Consider the following 7,119-nt stretch of genomic DNA (forward strand, 5'->3'; position numbering starts at 1 on the left):
AACCTGCCAGAGGCTCTCCAGAGGGGTCCAGCCTTGTGGGTTTGGGGCAAGTGGGAGTCTGGCTAATCCTAGTTTCATGAAGGAACACCAAATGCAAAGTGTGTTGCAGTGGTTAGTACTTCAGCCCTCCAGAAGAGCTTTTTGGACTTTGCGGGATTGAGAGACCCTCAGGGAATGGTTGGGCAACGCTGGGGTCTGCAGGCAGAAAGCTGGGAAAGAGGAGTGAGGTTTGTTGCTTGGAGGAGGAAGGTTATTCCAAGGATAGAGGGCAGCATAAGACAGGCTAGGAATGTGTGTGGGATAGGGACAGCCTGGGGGCAGACGTTGTGGAGGAGGAAACAGGCACAGAGGTACAAGCTGGGACATGACAATCTACAGACCTGGCAGTGAGGAAGCTGGAAGGAGGAATAGGAAGCCACCGAAGGAATCCCACAAGGCTAGAATAGCAGGATTTTTGCTGCGAGGCCAAATGTAGCTCCTTTTTATGTCTTTAAATTCGGAATTGTTTTACTGACCTCCACAGCAGAGTTGGGGGACGGGTGGGAAAGGAAAGGAAGAAAAAGGAAAGAGCAAAGAAGGAAAAAAGAATGATAAAAAAGGAAGAAGAGAAGAGAAGAGAAGAGAAGAGAAGAGAAGAGAAGAGAAGAGAAAGAGAAGAACCCACTGCTCTCAGCCTTAGAAGCTGCCATCAACATAAAGAGATTCTTTTGAGATTCTTGTCCTTTGATACTATACAACATTGTTCATTGCTATCAGGAGAAAAAAGACCAGGTCTCCCTCCCTGATTATCAATGTTTATGCCTCTTATTATTTGGATAACTTGCTCTTCACAGTGTTTTACCCAGATAAAACTGAGTACTATGTTTTGGTTTTGCAGGTGGCAGGAAATACTGTGCTGGGAAATCCCACCTGGCCAAGGATCCCTGAGGCTGCTCTACAGCGCTGTTCTCTCAGGAATCTCCATGCTCTCTGCAAACACTGTGATTATTCCTCCCACTGCTACTTATTTCAGTTTCCAGACCACCTGTGAACCCTCAGAGCTCTGTGTGAGTGTGGATTCATTGAAGCCACAGAGCAGTAACCCCCTCTGTTTTATGAATGGGCAAAAAGAAATACAGGGAATTAATTTGAAGAGAGGGCAGAGAAAAGCAGAGAACTCAAACATCCTGGTGCTTTGTCATTTACTTTAACAACTGGCAGACAGGCAGGGCAAAGGAGTTTGGATATGAGCTGACACTGGAAGATTGAAGTCACACACACAGTTTAGAGTGGCACAGGCTGAGCCCTGAGTCAGGAGCAGTTCCCTTCCTGCCCTTACCCCATGCTGCTTTGCCACTCCCTCTGTCCTGTCAAATCTTGGAATCATAGAATCACAGTGTCATCAAATGGTTTGGGTTGGAAGGACCTCACAGGCCATCCAGTTCCATCCCCCTGCCATGGGCAGGGACACCTTCCACTAGCCCAGGTTGCTCCAAGCCCTGTCCAACTTAGCCTTGAACATTTCCAGGGATGGTGCAGCCACAGTCTCTCTGGGCAGCCTGTGCCAGTGCCTCACCACCCTCACAGCCTAGATTTTCTTCTTAATATCTACTTTAAACCTACTCTCTTTCAGTCTGATCTCCATGTAGGAATAGTGGTGACATAGTTTGTTCGGGACTTTGGCCTCATTTGAAAAGGTCAACTTGCCATGTCAGCTATCTTGTTGAAATTGGTTGCGTTCATCATCTGCCATTTAATCCATCTGCTGGACTTTCCTCACCATGGTGGTCTGCAGTGCAACAGGAGGTAGGTGATGTCATCCCAGATAGGTCTCCATGGTCTGGATGGGAAGACAATCTCTCAGACATGCTTCCACTTCAGGCCTTGCTCTAGCTGCTGCTTTCCCTGGCTGGTGGCTCAGGAAGGGAGTTCCACAGGTCTGGACTCTCTCTAGGGCTGTAGGCTACTGCTTTCCTGTTTAACCCATAAAGCAGAGCTTAGCTGGTTGATTACCATCATCACCATGACTTCATCATCCTTTTCAGACTGGATTTCCCAACAGGGAAACCCCCTTTCCCTTCACCCAGAAGGAAGTCTGTCACTTGGATTGTTCATGGCTTCAGGTTTCTCTTTCTCAGGTGGAGCAGGTCTGCATGGAGTCAGCATCATCTACACCCTCTTGGTTACCACCATCACTCTTAACTTCTCTTTTGGGCAGAAAGTAAAAGTAGAATGAAAAGAAGAAGGGGAGCAGTGCTTCCCACATTGTTAAGAAGCATATTGAAGCCTGGAATTTCCTGTGGTGCTGTCCTGTTCACACCAACAATACCTTCCAGTTCAATAGGAACCTGCAGCAGAAGGAAAAGGCAAGTCTGCACCCCAAACCTGGGTGGTAGTTCCTAAGAGGAGTCAGAAAGGGAGAGATGGGAAGAAATAGGGAGAATATTCCCACTTTATCTTCAGCCTTCCTCACTGTCCAGTGTCAGGCCACTGGGAACCTGCCTCTGGCTGAGAACAGGATGCTTTTCTCCCATCTTTTTTTCCTGAAAACCATGAGACCCTAAGGCCCAATCCTGTCCAGAGCAGTTCTTGGACTGAGGGTTCAGAGGAACGTGGAAGAGAGGACCTGATTCATCAGCTCCTCTCCTCAGCCATGAAAAACTACCAGGAGAGTCCATGGCACATCCACTTCCCATGCCCCTTGGTGGTTTTCAGCCTTGTCACAACCTGAGTCCATACCTGTGGCAAAGCCATTCCACAGGAGGGAGCAAGGAGGTTCAAGGACATGGCTAATGCCCCAAGGCTTTGCATTTTTTGGGACCTGTTCCATGTTGGGAGCAGACTGTGTCCCACACTCCAGGCAGTTCTCCTTCCCCCACCCACACACCTGAGCTAGCTTTAATGTTGTCAAGGCAACAGCCAAGCTGCTGCTGGTGAGCAGCAGTGTCAGTGTCCAGCACCCAAAGATGTGCCTCCTCAGGGACCTGCCCTACTTGCTTAACTTGTTGCTCCCTGCAGAGGCAAAGCTGATTTCATCACTCCTATGATTAAAGGGAACAGGGGCTGTGCTGTGGCTTCGTTTGGCAGCAGGGACACACTGCCCAGGCCGAGGGCTGCTCTCCATCCCACCTCTGCAGCCCCAAGCAATGCTGTGCGCCAGCCTTGTGACTCACAGCCTGCTCGGAGTCAGTCTGGGGAGAGCGGGGAAAGCCCCGGGATGGGAGAGGGAATTCTGGCCACCAGAGCTTGGGCTAAGTCAGGATAGGTTGGCAGTGGTTAGAGACAGTGATGGTGCTGGCCCTCCTGGTGGTCTCATTTCCTCACCATCCTCCTGAAAACCTTGATGGGCTAAAACTACATGTGTGTGAGGACTCCAAAGCAGCAGTGCTGCACATTTGGAACTGGTTTCACCACTCAAAAAGATCCTGGTGCAACACTGTCAGCTGCAGTCTGCTGCTCTAGGATGGATTTCAGCCGGAAAGCAGGAAGGAGAAATTTCCTCTGTCCATTTCCACTTTGATCAGGCAGAGATAAGGAACTGAAACAGCTCAGTGATCATTTTCCCTCTCAATCTACACAGCTAAATCTGTAGACTGACTGGGTTTAGTTGCCCAGATTTGAGGCTTGGCTCAGGTCTGTACTTAATCTGTCCCCTTTCTGAGACACATGGACTAACATGGCCCCTGAAAAAGATCAATGGAACTTTAAACCAAGCACCTATAAAAGATAAATGAATGTGACAAAGTAGTTCATACTTGCATCAAACAGAGTTTCTTGGGTGCAGGTCTCAGACTTTAATGAAATTTTTAATTCCTTATGCCTCGCCATCCTTTAGCGGCTGGGGAAACTGAGGCACAGCATGATGACAGCTTACATCTTCAGAGTTGTCCACCCAATGTCAGCCCATTTTGGGCCAGACAAGTACCTAAAAAAGTCTGTTCTGGCCTTTCAGTCTGAAGCCAGAAGGAGTGGCTGTTGCTCAGTTTCTCTGCAGTCAGCCCTCAACCATGTTGTTGAGGTTCCCCGAGACAATACAGGTGTCAGTGTAGTCCCAAAAGTCAAGGAAGGGGTAAGGCCATACCAACAGCTGGGGGTGAGTTAAAATTCTGGATTTCATTTCTCCAAAATCACATTGCATTTTATAAAGGTAAACAACCTGTGAATTCAAGTCTACCTGATATAAAACACTGGATATAAATCCAGGTGGGTTTCACATACACCTGCAGGCACTTCTGCCTCTGCTTGCCATTGCTCCCACATGGCCCTTCCTGCTCTCCATCCCACACCTCTTCCAAGCCACCACACACTGCAGGTACCCACCAGGCCAAACCCATGATCCTGGAAGATGTGTTTGCAAGGGCTAACCAGGCTCTTTCAGAGCTCTCCAAGCTGGGCCTGAGCCAGCAATTAGCTTTTAAAAGAGACAACACATTCCTTATCTCTAAGTCCAGAGGGCTGTAATGCTGGGAGCCTGATTGGGTAGCTTTGGTCCCTCAGAAGAGATCAGATAATGCTTTGTTTCATGGGGATTTCTCCGTGTATTTCCCTATAGGCTGCTTTATGAACTTAGCTGCTGGAGTGTCGGGACAAGAGTTTGAAATAGAAAGACCATCTAAAGAAACTTCCATGCAAAATCACATCTTTGGCTGTGTCCCTCTTGCCAAGGTGGAACTGTGGATTTCATTGGAGCTGCTCTTTGGCAGACAAACCTCAGGCTGAATCCTTGGCAGGAACAGACACATTGCTGATGGAATTAAAATCTCATTTTAAAATAATTTCTGTGCCACAGGTTTATAATAAATAAATTCTGTGTGTTTGCTGCAAGCAGAGGGGATAAAGCTGTTGTTGTGCCTTGCATGTCTCAGTGGCTCAGTGGATATGAACTGCCCTGAAAGACATGAAAGACAACAGCTTCTGTATCAGCCCTAAGCATTTCTCTGCTATATTTGCCTCAGCTGGAGTGTTTGGGATGTGGTTACCCTGCCAGTATTGCCACTGTGGGTGTTGGGGGTGAATACACTTGGGATAGAGTTTCCAAGCAGGAAGATTCAGATAAACAACTGCTTTGAGGTGAAAATTAGAGAGTCCGTGTTACACCCACCTCTTGGATTTGTAACTGACTATTCACCCTGAAAATCTGATTCTAGGAACTCAGCATGTCCCGTCAGGAGCAGAATAATACCACAGAAACCATGGCCAGCCTGAGTCCTGGATGCTGAGCACTGTGATTAACTCCTCAGGAATCTCTCCAGAGCAGGTCATGTTTTCTGGGCTTTTTCAGGTAATTATTTCAAACCTTGAACCTGTGAATGAAGATTGTAAACAGTTCTCAGTCCAGCATCTTAGAGAAAGATGTGAAATGCATCAAATGAATAACGGGCTCTGACCTGTTTGCTCATGTGTAAAGTGAATAAATAAGTGTTTTGACCCCACAGGAGGAGAGAGCTGCAAAAGCAGCAATTGGATTTCTCTATGAAGTGATACAGGGCAAAATGGCCAACCTGAAATAGCTACCAGCTCACTCAGCACATGGACAGATCAGCAGCAGCCAGGACTCAGCCAAACTGAGTTCTGCTTCCTCGGATGCCTCTCACTGAGTTAATTATGTGCCGTTGCAGTTTCCATGATTCAGGCCCTGTCCTGTATTGGCTCTGGCCACGCTCTGCTCTAGCACATCACTCTAACTCCCACTGCGACAGCCTGGGCTGGGCTACAGCTGGTTCATCCAGCCACATCCCCTCACAATGATTAGATTATCTGGTAAGGGAGTTTTGGAAGGTTCCCTTAGAGAATGAAGGAGAGATTGTGGAGTGACGTGTCCCGATAGCCGTGCACAGCAAGCTCTGCAGACAACGGATCTCGGGAGGGAGTTGTCTGCTAAGCAGGATGTTTGCCTTTGGTGTGGGCTCAGTTTCTTGCCCTGACACAGATTTCTTCATCATGTTAAAGTGAGACTGAGAGTCCAGCCCTCTTGCCTGAAGGGATGGGGAGCATAACTCTGTTTTGGATTGGAAAATGGTCTTCAGATAAGGGGCAGATCAGCCCATATGGAATCACAGACTGGTTTGGATTGGAAAGGACCTTAAAGATCTTCTAGTTCCAATGCCCTGCCATGGGCAGGGCACCATCCACCAGGCCAGGTTGCTCCAAGCCCTGTGCAACCTGGCCTTGAACACTTCCAGGGATGGGGCAGCCACAGCTTCTCTGGGCAACCTCTGCCAGTGCCTCACCACCCTCACAGGGAAGAATTTTGTCTGTATTTCTAACATAAATTTCCCCTATATAATAGAGACCACACGTAAGAAAGACTCTGGTCTCTCCCTCAGTGCTGCCAGGGATGCTAGGCTAAACAGCAGCCTAGGTGTCCCATAGTGACATTCCCACTTACAGGGAAGGAAGTTGTAAATGCAGGAGGGTGAGGGACAGGGAGTACAAAACCACTTTTGAGAATCACTGTAGAACAGCCTCAGCCTTTGTGCTGTGGTGACAAGCCTTGGGGTAACAAGGAACTTGGTTCAGACGCTGCATTTCAGGGTTGCATTTCAGCAGCAGCAGCAGCAGCAAACTGATCTCTGATGGTTAGGGGAGGAATGGAATCCAGATCGGAAAGCCCTGCTGAAGGATCACAGGGTTATATAAAGATGTGCCCCAGGAGACTGCAAGAGGTTTTTGCATTTATTAGTCATTTAAAAAATAATGCAAGCTGCATCCTCATTCTCAGCTGTTGTCTGTTCTTGCTTGGGGAGGATCAGTGTATTCCTGAGAGGGCTGGAGGGGTGTTGGCTGCATGGAGACATACCCAGACTCTCACCAAACAAAGGCAGATCACTGCTCCTGAGGCACAGAGGGGCTGATGGGGACAATGCTAAGGACTTTCAAATCCCACCAGGTGCTCAGTGAGTCATGGGTCCTGCAGGAGACAGTCTGTGCAGTTATGTGATCAAAAACCCTACGGGGAAGGGTATGCACACGAAAGCAAAGTTCAAGTCTGTCTTCTGGTGTCTAATTTTGAGTGCTCAGATTTTCAGTTGTAGCAGTCTAAATGCAAGAGATTATAGAATCAGAGAACTGTGGAATAGTTTGATTGGAAGGGACATTAAAGATCATCCAGTTCCAACCCTGTCATCGGCAGGGACACCT

This window comes from Acanthisitta chloris, unplaced genomic scaffold (assembly GCF_000695815.1).
Source record: "Acanthisitta chloris isolate BGI_N310 unplaced genomic scaffold, ASM69581v1 scaffold41660, whole genome shotgun sequence".
NCBI classification, from domain to species: domain Eukaryota; kingdom Metazoa; phylum Chordata; class Aves; order Passeriformes; family Acanthisittidae; genus Acanthisitta; species Acanthisitta chloris.